This window comes from Hippoglossus hippoglossus, chromosome 21 (assembly GCF_009819705.1).
Source record: "Hippoglossus hippoglossus isolate fHipHip1 chromosome 21, fHipHip1.pri, whole genome shotgun sequence".
NCBI lineage: Eukaryota > Metazoa > Chordata > Actinopteri > Pleuronectiformes > Pleuronectidae > Hippoglossus > Hippoglossus hippoglossus.
Genome location: NC_047171.1, coordinates 15,569,006 through 15,581,840, shown reverse-complemented (window position 1 = coordinate 15,581,840; position 12,835 = coordinate 15,569,006).

The following is a 12,835-nucleotide window of genomic DNA, read 5'->3' as shown; positions in this document are numbered from 1 at the left end:
TGATCTACAGGCTAATAATAGTCCGGCCAATGTTTTCTCTATTTTCTCAGACAGCGAGCAGTGTCCGACACTCCCTCCATTGTTTCTACTGCTGATAACCACCAAAACGCCACCACAGAAAATGATACAGGGGCTGTTAACCCTGAATCATGCTCCTCTTAAGCAGCAGTTCAATAAACTCATCAATACCCTGCTGTGTCCTCACATCGACTGCTCCTGGATTTCGGATGAAGTCCGCAGAAACCGCGGAGCATCTCATTCGGACGTGATGTGGAGTATATGAAACAAATAGCTCCTATAAATTGAAGAGCCAATGAGGAGAGAGCTGTGTGAGACACGTGTAATGTTGCTAGACTCTCAGCAAAGACCCCCAACTTTTATCCATTTAAAAAGCCATTTTAGTGGACATTCTGTGGACTGTTGCAGTTGCCCCATAAGGTTACATTGTAGCCGCTGCCACTGCCGGAGAAGATGATTCCAAATATTTTTGTACCATTCATTTACACACCCACATTTATAAAAAACAAGGCTAAGGTTAAAAAATACTGGAATTCCCCATTAATTACATGGTGAATTATAAATATTTGTACTTTTTTATCATAAAGTAAACTTTACTGGGACAAAATTCATCCGACAAAATGACTCACAAACATTTCTGAGAGGATGAGGGCTGAGTGTGTTGGACCATATATCTAAACACATAGTGAATCATCTAACATGGTCAGAAACACACCTCCTCCTGTTTTCTTCTTCTCTGACCTGTGCTGCTGTGAACAAGCTGTATCTTAACGCCGCTGTGGATTCATCTGATGACTCTTCCTGTTGAACCAGTACCAGAGTCAGCGTGCACTGACTGACCCTCGTAGGGAATAGCGGTCTGTGGGATGTGCACTTCCTGGCGAGCACAATGGCAGTTGTTTCAGACAGGATGTGACATCATCATCAAGGACTTTGGGACAGGATGGAGCTGATGTGGGTGAAACTCAGCGTCTCCTCCTGTAAAGTGGAAGGACGGAGCATTGTATCTGTACATGTCCACATCCACATCGGCAGAGGTCAGAGATTGACCCGGAGCAGCAGCTGATTTTTCACTGTTGTAGCTCCACTGCAAACACAGATAGATGTGTCATACTTTATCAGGTCATGATTTGTTTTCAGAGAAATCCTGTTTACATTCTTTATTTCACTGTGTAGATAAAAGGGACAATGAGGGTGAGAGTTAGGTTTGATGAAATGGTTTTACAGTTTGTATGTATGGCGGGTCTAACGGTCAAAACACAACAGCATTTCACAAAAGACCTTTTCTGCGGTGTTTTGTAAATTGTTGATGTGTTTTGACCCCCAGGGCCACCGTACAGGGCCAATATGACATAAATAAATTACATGATGAAATATAAAATCATAGACTCTACAGAAAGATGGACGACATTACAACTCCCCAAAAAAAACGAAGCCAAATAATCTGGTTCGCCTCCTGGTTCGCGGCTGCAGACAAATCAACCTGTTTGTTTATTGTATGTAAAACAGAATTGCTTATGTCATGTTGTTGTCTTGATATATTTATATACATATTGATATATGATACGTTATTTATTATACATGGGCCCTTTTGAAGTCCCATATCACCGAGTCCTTTTCTTGCTGCTTGTTCGAGTTCATTTGTCAAACGAGACATGAAAGACGTGAGGAGGTCCCAGTTGACCGATCACAGGTCTCCTGCAGCTCTGAAGTGTTGTTACAGGTTTGACTCCACACACCAGCCCCATGAGCATAAATCCTACTCTGTTTAGTTAAAAGTGTGACGGCTCAGGAGTCGCTCTCTGCTCGTCCATCCAGACGAATACACACACGAGACGTCAGACACACTCCAGACTCTATAAAGTCGTCATACCTTAGATGTTCAGACAGACGAGGGTTTGCTCAAAGTATGAGACACACAACTGTTTACTTAAAGAAACATATTGGTCTCTTATCTGGAGAAACACAAAAGTCACAATTCACGTTTGACTTCATCAGCCCTGCAATATTTCTGTGAGAGAGTTTATTGTCATCACAGTAACACAAAGGATGCTGCAGCACAAGGTTCATTATTCAAGAATAAAATCAGTTTAATGAACTCTGTGAATGAGCCACTTTTACAAGGGATTGTTTTCCTGTAAGATCCGTCTCTAAAACTGTGGTTTCTTGTAGTGTGACACACACAAAAGCACAAAAAAGATGACCAATAAAAACGTTAAACCAAAAATTAGGATCAGACCAGATGTTTCCCTCTTCAGGCAATTCTAACCATTAATAATGCCATTTCATAATGATGTCATCATGATGTCATTTATACCAATTAATGACTAATAATTGGTTAATCTAAATAAGCTGTATGTCTATAATTTTATTGATTGCAAAAGTTAATGCCTTACTATATGAGGTCATGATAATGTCATTCTCACTCAATATTATCAGATTTTTTTTTTTGATCTATATGGTTTAGGTCATGTCGATGGTGCTAAACGATAAATTGCAAAAATAATGTTTTAACTATGAATGACATCATCTATTTTCAATGTGACTTCATATGATGGGGAATCATTTTCTGATTGATACACACTTTAGATTGTGTCTCTATAATTTGCAAAGATGTCTTGAAAATGTATTTTTCAGACCGTATTTTGTTGATCTCGACCTTTGACATATCAGCTCCAAACGTTAATCATTTGGAGATAATCCCCCAACTCATTCATTCATTCATTCAAGCATTTCTCTCACTCACAGTGGTTCAATCATAAAGGCTGCAAATGCAGAATATGTTTTAAAATCCGGATCCAACAGAAAACGTTCCTCTTGGTTCATGTCTGTTCCCTCCGTGAAAAACAACAGCATCTGAAGTTTCAACCGTCACAAACAGCACAAGCATTTTGACAGAGTCGACCACAGCTTCCTGTTCCTCGTTTCCTTCCGACAGTCACTGTGGGTTTCTTGTAACCATGATCATGATCTGAACCTTCATCAAGTTGTTGCTAATCTACCCATCATGCCTGACCACTTTTTTTTAACCCAGACCATGATCTTTACCAAACATAACAAGTTCTGGTCATGGCTAAACCACAAAAAAAAAAATAAAGAACTATATGGCATTGTCACATCATGAAAACTGATTTTTTTTAACAGTGATTTGTAGTGGTTTTCAAAGGGCAAAGAAAAATGCAGAGTGGGACATCAGATACCAGGAGCCAGATAATCATGTTAAACATGTGGCTCTTTCTCTACATGGCACAATTGAATAAAGTTGTAACTTTTGGACGACTGCACACTTGAATGTTGAGAAATCGTCATGTCTTAAAGGATCTGTAGTTTGGAGCCTCATTGTTTTAACTCCTGAGACGTTTCTCTCTGGGCAGGTCTGTTCCTTTTCTGAAACCTCACCTCGTGCCCTGATTGGTCAAAGTCATGTGATTTATTGAAGATATTTACCTAAAATCTTTTTTTTTATACATGAAGGTGATTGAGAATCTGGTTTTAGTGTAAGAGACTTTGACTGTGTACTGAACAGACTGAGGCCTGTCAGAGCCACTGTGTGTAGTTATTTTCTCTGTGTGTGTGTCCGAAGGCATCTTTCTCAGTAACAGCTTGTGCTGCCTGTGGGACAACACACACACAAACAGTGTAAGTGCCGCAGGCCTGTAGCTCATTACTGATTCAACATATGGCTACACACACACACACACACACACACACACACACACACACACACACACACACACACACACACACACACACACACACACACACACATGCACATGCACGCACACACTGTAAACAGTCTAATTCTGATCTTGTCAGTAATTACTGTTGCATTGAATTTAAAACACACTAACGATATGAACTCTTGCCCTGTTCACTGGGCCGAGTTTATTTGTGCTGAGTTTCACAGTTGGGATTTGTTCTGACGTTCTTTTTACCACTCCTCAGTTTTAACTTTTCTGCCAGACATTCTGTCATCTATGAATATTCTGGATTATTCAGGCTATAGTGTTGCTCCAACATTGTAAAAGATGTTTCTCTTTCTCACTGAGATGCTTCTTCACCACTCCTGCTGGTGAAGTCCCAACTATATTAACTTTCTTTTTAATCCATCCTTTTCATTTCCATGTTTCCACTCAGTCTGTAACACCGACTCCTCTCATGCTACAGTGCTTGTCTCTCTGAAGACTCTGAATAACGGATAACGACCTAAACTGCTGCATGGACAGATGTGTTCAAAACATGCTTAACAGCCAAATATTGTGCTCTAACTGGCCAAACATATATTGAAAACAATGTAAAACGACCCAAAACTGTATCTCCCTAAGACATGAAGTGATTTCTTGAAGTTGATATGAGAGTTATTTTGTGACATGTGATCCAAGTGGAGCATGAATTTGTTAAATTTGTACAGTCTCGGGTCAAAACCAGGGACTGTACAAATTTAAATAGAGATGGAAGACATGACCGCTCCCCCAGAAATGAAGCCAAAACATGTGGATCGCCCCCTGGTGGCTGGGTGCAGTACAGATCATAAACACCTCTGATGTCACCTGGGTGTTGGTGACGTCACCTGTGACACAGGTCACACAGCAGTCGTGTCAGAGTTGTTCACACACATCTAGGTGTAAATTGGTGTGAAACCACCTGGATGTCAGGATGTGGTGACAGACTTCATCTGTCTCCACTGAGAAGCGCTTTGAGTGGCCATCAAGACTAGAAGAGCGCTATAAAATGAAAAAAAAAATCTCTCTGTCCCTCTAAAGTGACTGCAGCTATATGTTGTTGTTGTTTTCTCGACTGCTGTTTTCTCGACTGTCGCACTTCCTGTCTAAAAAACAATGGTAGCTTCCTTCTGCTTAGTGCCTGTGAGAAAAGTGGAAGATTTTTCATTTAAACTTACATGAAACACATTTGCAGGGTGTGTGTTTAAGTGAGTTAGATCGAGTAATGACTACAATGATTGCACCAGAGCACACACACACACACACACACACACACACACACACACACACACACACACACACACACACACACACACACACACACACACACACACACTGAGGCCTGATGGAACCAATTAGCAGACGTTATCATGGCCTGGAGATGTCACAAGCTGTTCAGACACCCCAACCCTCCCCTTCTTCCCCCAGGGGGTCTGCGTGAGTCTGTGAGAGAGAAATATAGAGAGAGAGAGACAAATTGAGAGAGTGTGTGTGTGTGTGTGTGTGTGTGTGTGTGTGTGTGTGTGTGTGTGCGTGCGTTTGTGTGTGCGTGTGCGTTTGCGTGTGCGTGTGCGTGTGCGTGTGTGTGTGTGTCACTTCACATACATCACTGCTAAAATATTTACAGTCCTCTCTGCTTTACAGTTTATATTACTGACCTACATCCCTGTGTGTGTGTGTGTGTGTGTGTGTGTGTGTGTGTGTGTGTGTGTGTGTGTGTGTGTGTGTGTGTGTGTGTGAGATGTCATGGCTAACTAACTGTTAGTGACCTCAGCCACAGGAACATGTCCATATAAGGCCGTGAACACACAGAGCTTCACAGTGCTGCACATGATCAAAATCAGACCGTTTTCTCTGATCTGTGGCGAAGTGTGTCTGTTTACCGCCGCTGCCAAGAAACGACCTCAGCACCCGTGTTGACGTACATAGGTAAAACCGAGAGCAACAGAGTGACGATGTGGGATGGGAACAATTTCAGACCCCCTGGATCGGCATGAATCTGTTGAGTCAGTGGAACAAAAAGCTCAACGACTTTGTTAAATAACACATGGATTGCTTCAGAGTTCGAGGTGGAAGGCCCGTAAAAACTTTATAGGAGAAGTTAACTACGACTCCTCTCGAAACTACGCAACTACAACTAACTCCTCCGTCCCACTGACACACAAACACATTGACAACAGACCAATCTGAATCAAAATTTTGTACGTGTTTATTTTCATGTACAGCGGGAAGGTGCGATCCAACCACAAGAGGTTATTCCAGATAGGTGTGTACATTCTGAATGACAAACTTAGAGCTGTCCAGTTGGGATCGGATCACTTGAAACAGATAGTAGTACCAGGTTTGAAGAGGGTCTCGGAACAATTGCGTCGCAGCGGCGGGCCTAGACCGTCCCATTTCGAAGGCTCCTACAAATGCAGCCAACAAGTGCGTCCTTCCATCCCCGAGAAACAAAGGCTCCAACCTAGCCAAGGACTCATTGACAAATCATTTTTCAAAGAGGTAATGGTTCCCGTAAGATACAAGACGCCAAATGCTTAAGGCTTCAAATCAACCGAACAGCTCATATTTGGTAATCATGTCAAAACGTCAAGGGGCATTAGAACTTCCTAGTCGTGTCCAACTGCAGCTCTGTTGCTGGGCGACAGCAGTGAGGGCAGAGCAAGCTGGTGACAGCAATCACAGCATTCCTGTGTCCTCCCAACCTCCATCCCAAAACGTTAGTAGTTCATTTCCTGTGAATAAAACTCAACAATCAAATATTTTGCTGCTGTAGCTATAAACACTTTTATGAGCCAATCAAAAACCAGCATTTTCAAAGATTGTGACACAGTGTTGAAAACTTCAATTCACAGAATTAAGAGGGACAAATGTGCTGTTATCAGATGCGGGCAGTAATTCACAGTGTGTGTGTGTGTGTGTGTGTGTGTGTGTGTGTGTGTGTGTGTGTGTGTGTGTGTGTGTGTGTGTGTGTGTGTGTGTGTGTGTGTGTGTGTGTGTGTGCGTGTGTGTGTGTGTGAGGGAAATTCAGGGAAATAAACAGTCATTTCCTTCCATTTTCAGTAATGTCAGCGGCCCCGCCCACCTCTTCCCTATCTCCGCTTGACCCCATACAGCCTCCTCCTCTCACACACACACACACACACACACACACACACACACACACACACACACACACACACACACACACACACACACACACACACACACACACACACACACACACACACACACACACACTGAGATCAAAGCCCTGGATCTGGATCTGATCAGACTAATCTGTGATCAACTGATGTGAAAACAGCAGGGATCACCAGTCTATTAGCATACCACAGATAACACACACACACACAAACACACTCTTTAATCTGTGAATGTGTTTGTTTTCACGAGGGGCTCCATCAGCAGAGAAGACACAGACTCTGCTCCTCATTTCATAGGCTGCAGCTCACAGTGCTGCTGAATCATATAAATCATAATTATACTGACGTGTGTTTCTGTTGTTCTGTAAAGTCCATTTATATAAGTGAGGATATATAACACAAATGCAGCCAATCATTTTTAAGGAGTAGGACCAACAGCCTGGTTGACCTTATTATTAGTTCATGGCCAACATAAATACTATGTTAATAAATTAATGACGAAAGCTGTGTGGTCGGCATTTACAATTATGCTGTTTTCAAACATGAACTCGTTTGGACATTTTCTGGAGTTTGCCTTTTACATATGAAGAACTCCACTGGAGATTGTCTGAGTCCGACGAATGCATAACAACTGGAAAATGTCTGTAACACTCAAGCAAGATGCTCTCAATTCTCGCTGTCTTTCCGTGTGTACATCTTCGTCTACGTGTACAGCCATTTTCAAACATCAACTCCAGAGAATGTCCGCATTGGTCAGACGCATTCACAACAACACAAACGTCTCTGCAGCATTTGGACGAGCGGCAGCGTCTCGGTAGAGCATGTACCTTACGGACATTACGTCATGCATGCGTAGATCATGTGTTTTTGGTCACATCATATCGACACCGGTGTCGGCCTGTAACACCAAAAACCCTCAAATCTCATTGTCTCTCAAAGTTGACATCTTCATCTGCATCCTCTACGTGTATGGCAGTTGTTTTTTTCAGTTTTGCATCCGTCATCAACATTTATCGCTGTATTCTCACATGGGCTCACTCTTTCAGCACATTTTACCAGGGGGTTGGCAGGAAAAGTTCCGTAAGAAGTCCATAGCAACTGACTCAGACATCTGCGTTCTCACATACAGGCCCTCTGGAAAATATTAGGAAAATGTCTGGACTCAAGTGGATGTCTGAAAGAAGCTTTCGTGAAAGAGAGAGTAAAGAGTTAAAAATGTAAGTTGTCTTCTTAACTTTGCATCCACACATCCCCCACACCCACTCTCACTGGGCAGCTTATGTCATAGCTCCTTTTTTTTACAGACTCATTCTGGACTTAACCATGAAACAGAGATAAAATGTAACTGTGAGGGAGGAGGGGGAAATGAAAGAGAGCAGAGGAAGTGTCAGAGCTGTTTGCTTCAGCAGATTCACGCATAAACACGCATACAATTTGCACATGTGTGAGAGAGAAAACATCTGAACTTGATCTAGATTTATTAACTTCTTTCCTTTCTATTTTCTTTAGCAGGAGAAGCACGAGATGGAGAGCTCTCACCTTTTGTCTCACTGTAGCTCTTTATCTGCTTCACATCTTCTGTCCTCCCGTCCATCTACCCCTGACCTCTGACCTCCTAATTGCTGGCGGAGCGTGGGGTCACAGTGACCTCAGTGGAACATCACACAGCTTAAGGGATGTTCAGAGTTAAACAACCAACATGTGCTCACTGACGGTTTTGTTACTCATGTTTTAACCACACTAAACATGTGATGGCAGCTGATAACAGCTTCTTGTAAATGAGGCCAACAGTCACTGACCCTTCACCCCTTGACCCGAGTGGTCATTGTCCAGTCATAGGTTAAAGCCACCATCACCTGACCTAGGAGTAGTTCAGGATACAGTTTCAGGGTTGTGTCTTGTTTTTTGTCTCTCAAAAACCAGAGGTGTAAAGACTGGATCATTAGCATGCTCAGCTGACCCCATTTCAAACTACACTTGCACAGTAGAACCTATTCCAGGATTCAATGCAGGCGGAGCTAACGAGCTAGCTGCGAAGGTGGCTGCGCTGCAACTTGCTAATTTCTTGTGATAGGAACACGAAATCAGTGCTCATGTAAATCGTCTGCAGTGGAAAGCGACAGCCCTTCCAGATGGGTCTGGTTATTGCCAAAAAAGAAGTCGAAGCTTGCTTTCTTTATGATGCAAACAAGAGAAAATCGTGCTGCCTTTACTATGTGTCCCATATTCTGTGTGTCAAAAAACTGTTGTGATAGGAGGAAATGTTAAACAGACCAGCCTTGCTTCTATGTTTCCTGTCAATGTTGCACAAGTACAGTGAGAAAAAAACAGAGTTCACAGAAATCGACTGGCTACTGCCTTGTATAGCAGTAATTTCCTCAACAACATTTCCTCTACGCCCTTTTAAACTAAACGCTGTCTCTGGAAGTACTGGAATTATACTTTCAACACATATCAAGAAGACTAAAAAGCTTGTGTCCTAGTCCCTAGAACATAGGACGATGAAGATGAAGAATATCGCTTGCATGTTCTACCGCACTAATGAATGCCTAACACCAGTTGATGTTAGCAGATGTCAATGATTATGAAGCTTTCCAACTTGCGATGAGCTCAAACCGAACCATGTATGTCTAGCTTAAGAAGTTATAGAATAAGAATCCTGAATAGAAAAGTCTGTAATGCTAAACGTGGGGGTTGCATGACACACATCTCAACAAGCCAATCGTCTGCTTGATGGGAAACATATTAATCTTATCATGTTGTTGCTCTGAAGCGAGCGGGACCTTGTAGACATGATGTAAAAGACAAATGGATCTACAGGTGTTCTGTACAACCCACTCAGAGAGGAAACACGTCTCTGCTTCTTACCATGTTGTCTTTTATACAATATAAGGACACTCGGAGTGAGTGGGAGGGTGGGAACAGTAGCTGGTCAAATTCCAGGATAATAACTGCAGGGACAGGAAATACCAACAAACAGTGTAGTGCAGAGTTCCTGTCCAGCATTTAACCAAACAGTCTGCTCCTCAACTGTCTTTCTGTCTGGAGCTATTTTTATCAGTTTGGATAAAATCGCACTGATAGGCTGATGTAGTGGTTAGACACTGACAAATAGAGATCCGAGATAGGAAGAGCTTTCTTTGCCAAAGTGGACAAACTTTGAAGTTAGAGAAAGTTTGGTTTATTCCTTTATAAAATTATTTGTTCAAGAGTGTTCGGAATCTAAAAGACGTTTTCTGCATCTTTTCTTTTCTTTGTGTCTTTCTGGTTTATTTACTGGCTGAAGATCTGGAAATAATCACAGAGCGGTTAAAGTTCCTAAGTGACTCTTTCAGGACAAATATTCTTCCCCCGATTTTTAACTAAACACAGTTAACACCAGCTGTACATGACTGACTTCATACTTCAAACTGCTTAAAGTCATGAGTCACAAGTTTGAATCACAATAAGTTATTTTTCTCTGGAATTTATTTTAGTGAATATTTTCAGAGAACAGCAGGATGAATCAGTTGATTAACTAAAGACCAGTATGGTAAATCTGACATGACAATAGAATACTGTATGTATCTGCATATCTTTCTGTAATCATGTCTGATCTCATCCAACTGTTGAGCTTTTATTTTGTTTCTCTGGTAACAAAGAGAATAACACAAGTAACAAACAGCACCAGTGCATGTGTGAGAGTGGTTAAAGAGGCGCCTGGAGCTAAATGCTACTGCCAGTTTTTTGTACAACCTTTATTTAATTATGTAGTCTTATTGAGATCAATATCTCTCTTGCAGGAGACATCTGAGGACAGCAGATGAAAAGAAACAAAGCCAAACGAAAAATTACATATACATACAATCTGTGTTGCCCGATATAATAAAAGCAAATCTAAAGTCTCTAAAAGACATTAACAGATCTTACTCAGTTAACAGTTTACACGTGGGATGAGACATGCACGTTTTAAGATCCTCTGTAGTTCATCCCAAGTTTGAAGTGCATAGATTTGCATGATGACTTTGCATTTTGTTTGTTTTGTGTTTTGCTGATTCATGACAAACTCATTTTAATCTGAGCACAGGCTGAATTATACTTTTTACTGTCAGTGTGTGACAAGTGTGGCTTCAGCTGAGCAGACCGTTAGTGGTCACAGAAAACTGGAAGTACTTGAATTATACTTTCAACACATATAAAGAAGACCAAAAAGCTTGTGTCCTAGTCCCTAGATCTTTTAATGAAGTAATGATTAAGTATTTTTTACTAAAGCAGACACATTTGCTTAAAAATATAATCTTAATAGTATAAGAATGGCACATTTACAATACTGTATATTGTTTTTATTGGTGGAATTGCAGATTTTCCAGTTTATTTTCTGTTGATAGCAGATATGGTGTTAACAGCAGCAGCATTAGAAAAGTCATTTTTTTATCCGTACTCTTTGAGAGTGATACCACGTTCTTATCCTGTTTTCAGTTTTAAATATTAGAACAGTATAAAATTACTGTTGTTTTTAGAAACTTGTCATGCATAATGTTATGAAGTAACAACTTGAGTTTGAGTTTAACATGAATGTATCAAGATCAGTCTGATGGCGGGTTTTAGGATTTTTACAATTGCTGATCTTTAGGATTTTCTCCAAAAACAGTCTCCAGAGAGATTCCTCAGAATGATTAACAACAACAAATAAAAAACATCTACTGATGGACAGTTGCCTGGATGAAACTGTCTTGTTGTTTGGAGAGGTCAGAGGTCAGACCCTGCACACCGGGTAGGTCTGCTCAGGTCTGTCTGGACCCATTAATACAAATAAACCGTCATTTTAATACCAAAGCCTCTTTGCCTTGTTGCTGACCATTTGCATCACTGTATGGATTCAATTCACCATCTTCTAATAAGATAAGATAAGATAAGGTAAGATAAAGCTTTATTGATCCACACACCAGGGAAATTCACTTGTTACAGCAGCAGGCAGGTCAGAATGAGGTAGACAAGAGAATAAAGAAATAAAATAAAATGCTGAGTATTTTGTTTATATACACACGGGATGATTGTACAGGCAAGTCAAAAATCTGTTTTGTACATAAGAATAAAACGTAATGGATTCTTCTACCATGATAAGTTGGTAGAAAATGGTTTAATGAAGATGAGTTTGCTTTACTACAATGACGTCCACAGTCACTAGATTTGAATCCAGTATAAAACCTTTGTGATGTGCGATAAACCATACGCCTACTCACATATATGTGACTATTACTGGCAATACCACTAACATGCCAATTTGTTGTGGCTGCTCTCTTCATCTTTAAACGTGCATACACCTCAATATTTATGTTAGCACCTTCTTTACTCATGAATGTTGTAAATGTTGTTATTTTGTTGATGCGCTTACCCGTGACTTCTACTCCACTTCCATCCATCCTGGGATAAGAATCCCTCTCACTTGCGTCTCTCTACATTCCTCTTTACTTCTAGTGGAACTGTTTTTATGGTAGTTCTTCCCTCGCTCCAGTCGAGGGTTAAGAACAGAGGATGTTGCACCTTGTTAAACCGTATGAGGCAAATTGTAACTCGTGATTATGGGCTACATAAATCAAATCTGATTGATTTGATGTGGTATAGAAGTAGACGAGCAGCTTTAGAACATGGAGCTAACAAATCCACAGAAACTATGTGATGCATTAAAGGCCCATTGTGTAAGATTTAGGTGAAAGGGATCTATTGACAGAAAATTCAATGTAAAATAATCCTAGTGATGTTTTCACTAGTGTGTTTCATCTAAATCATACAAATTGTTGTTTTATTTACCCTAGAATGGGGCCTTTATATTGAAATACTTTATATTTACATCAGGGGGGGTCCTCTCTATGGAGGCCGCCATGTTTCTTGTAGTAGCCCAGACTCGACAAACTAAACAGCCTTTGAGTTTATATGAAAAGTGAAAGTTACCACAGGTTCTCTTTCATGTTT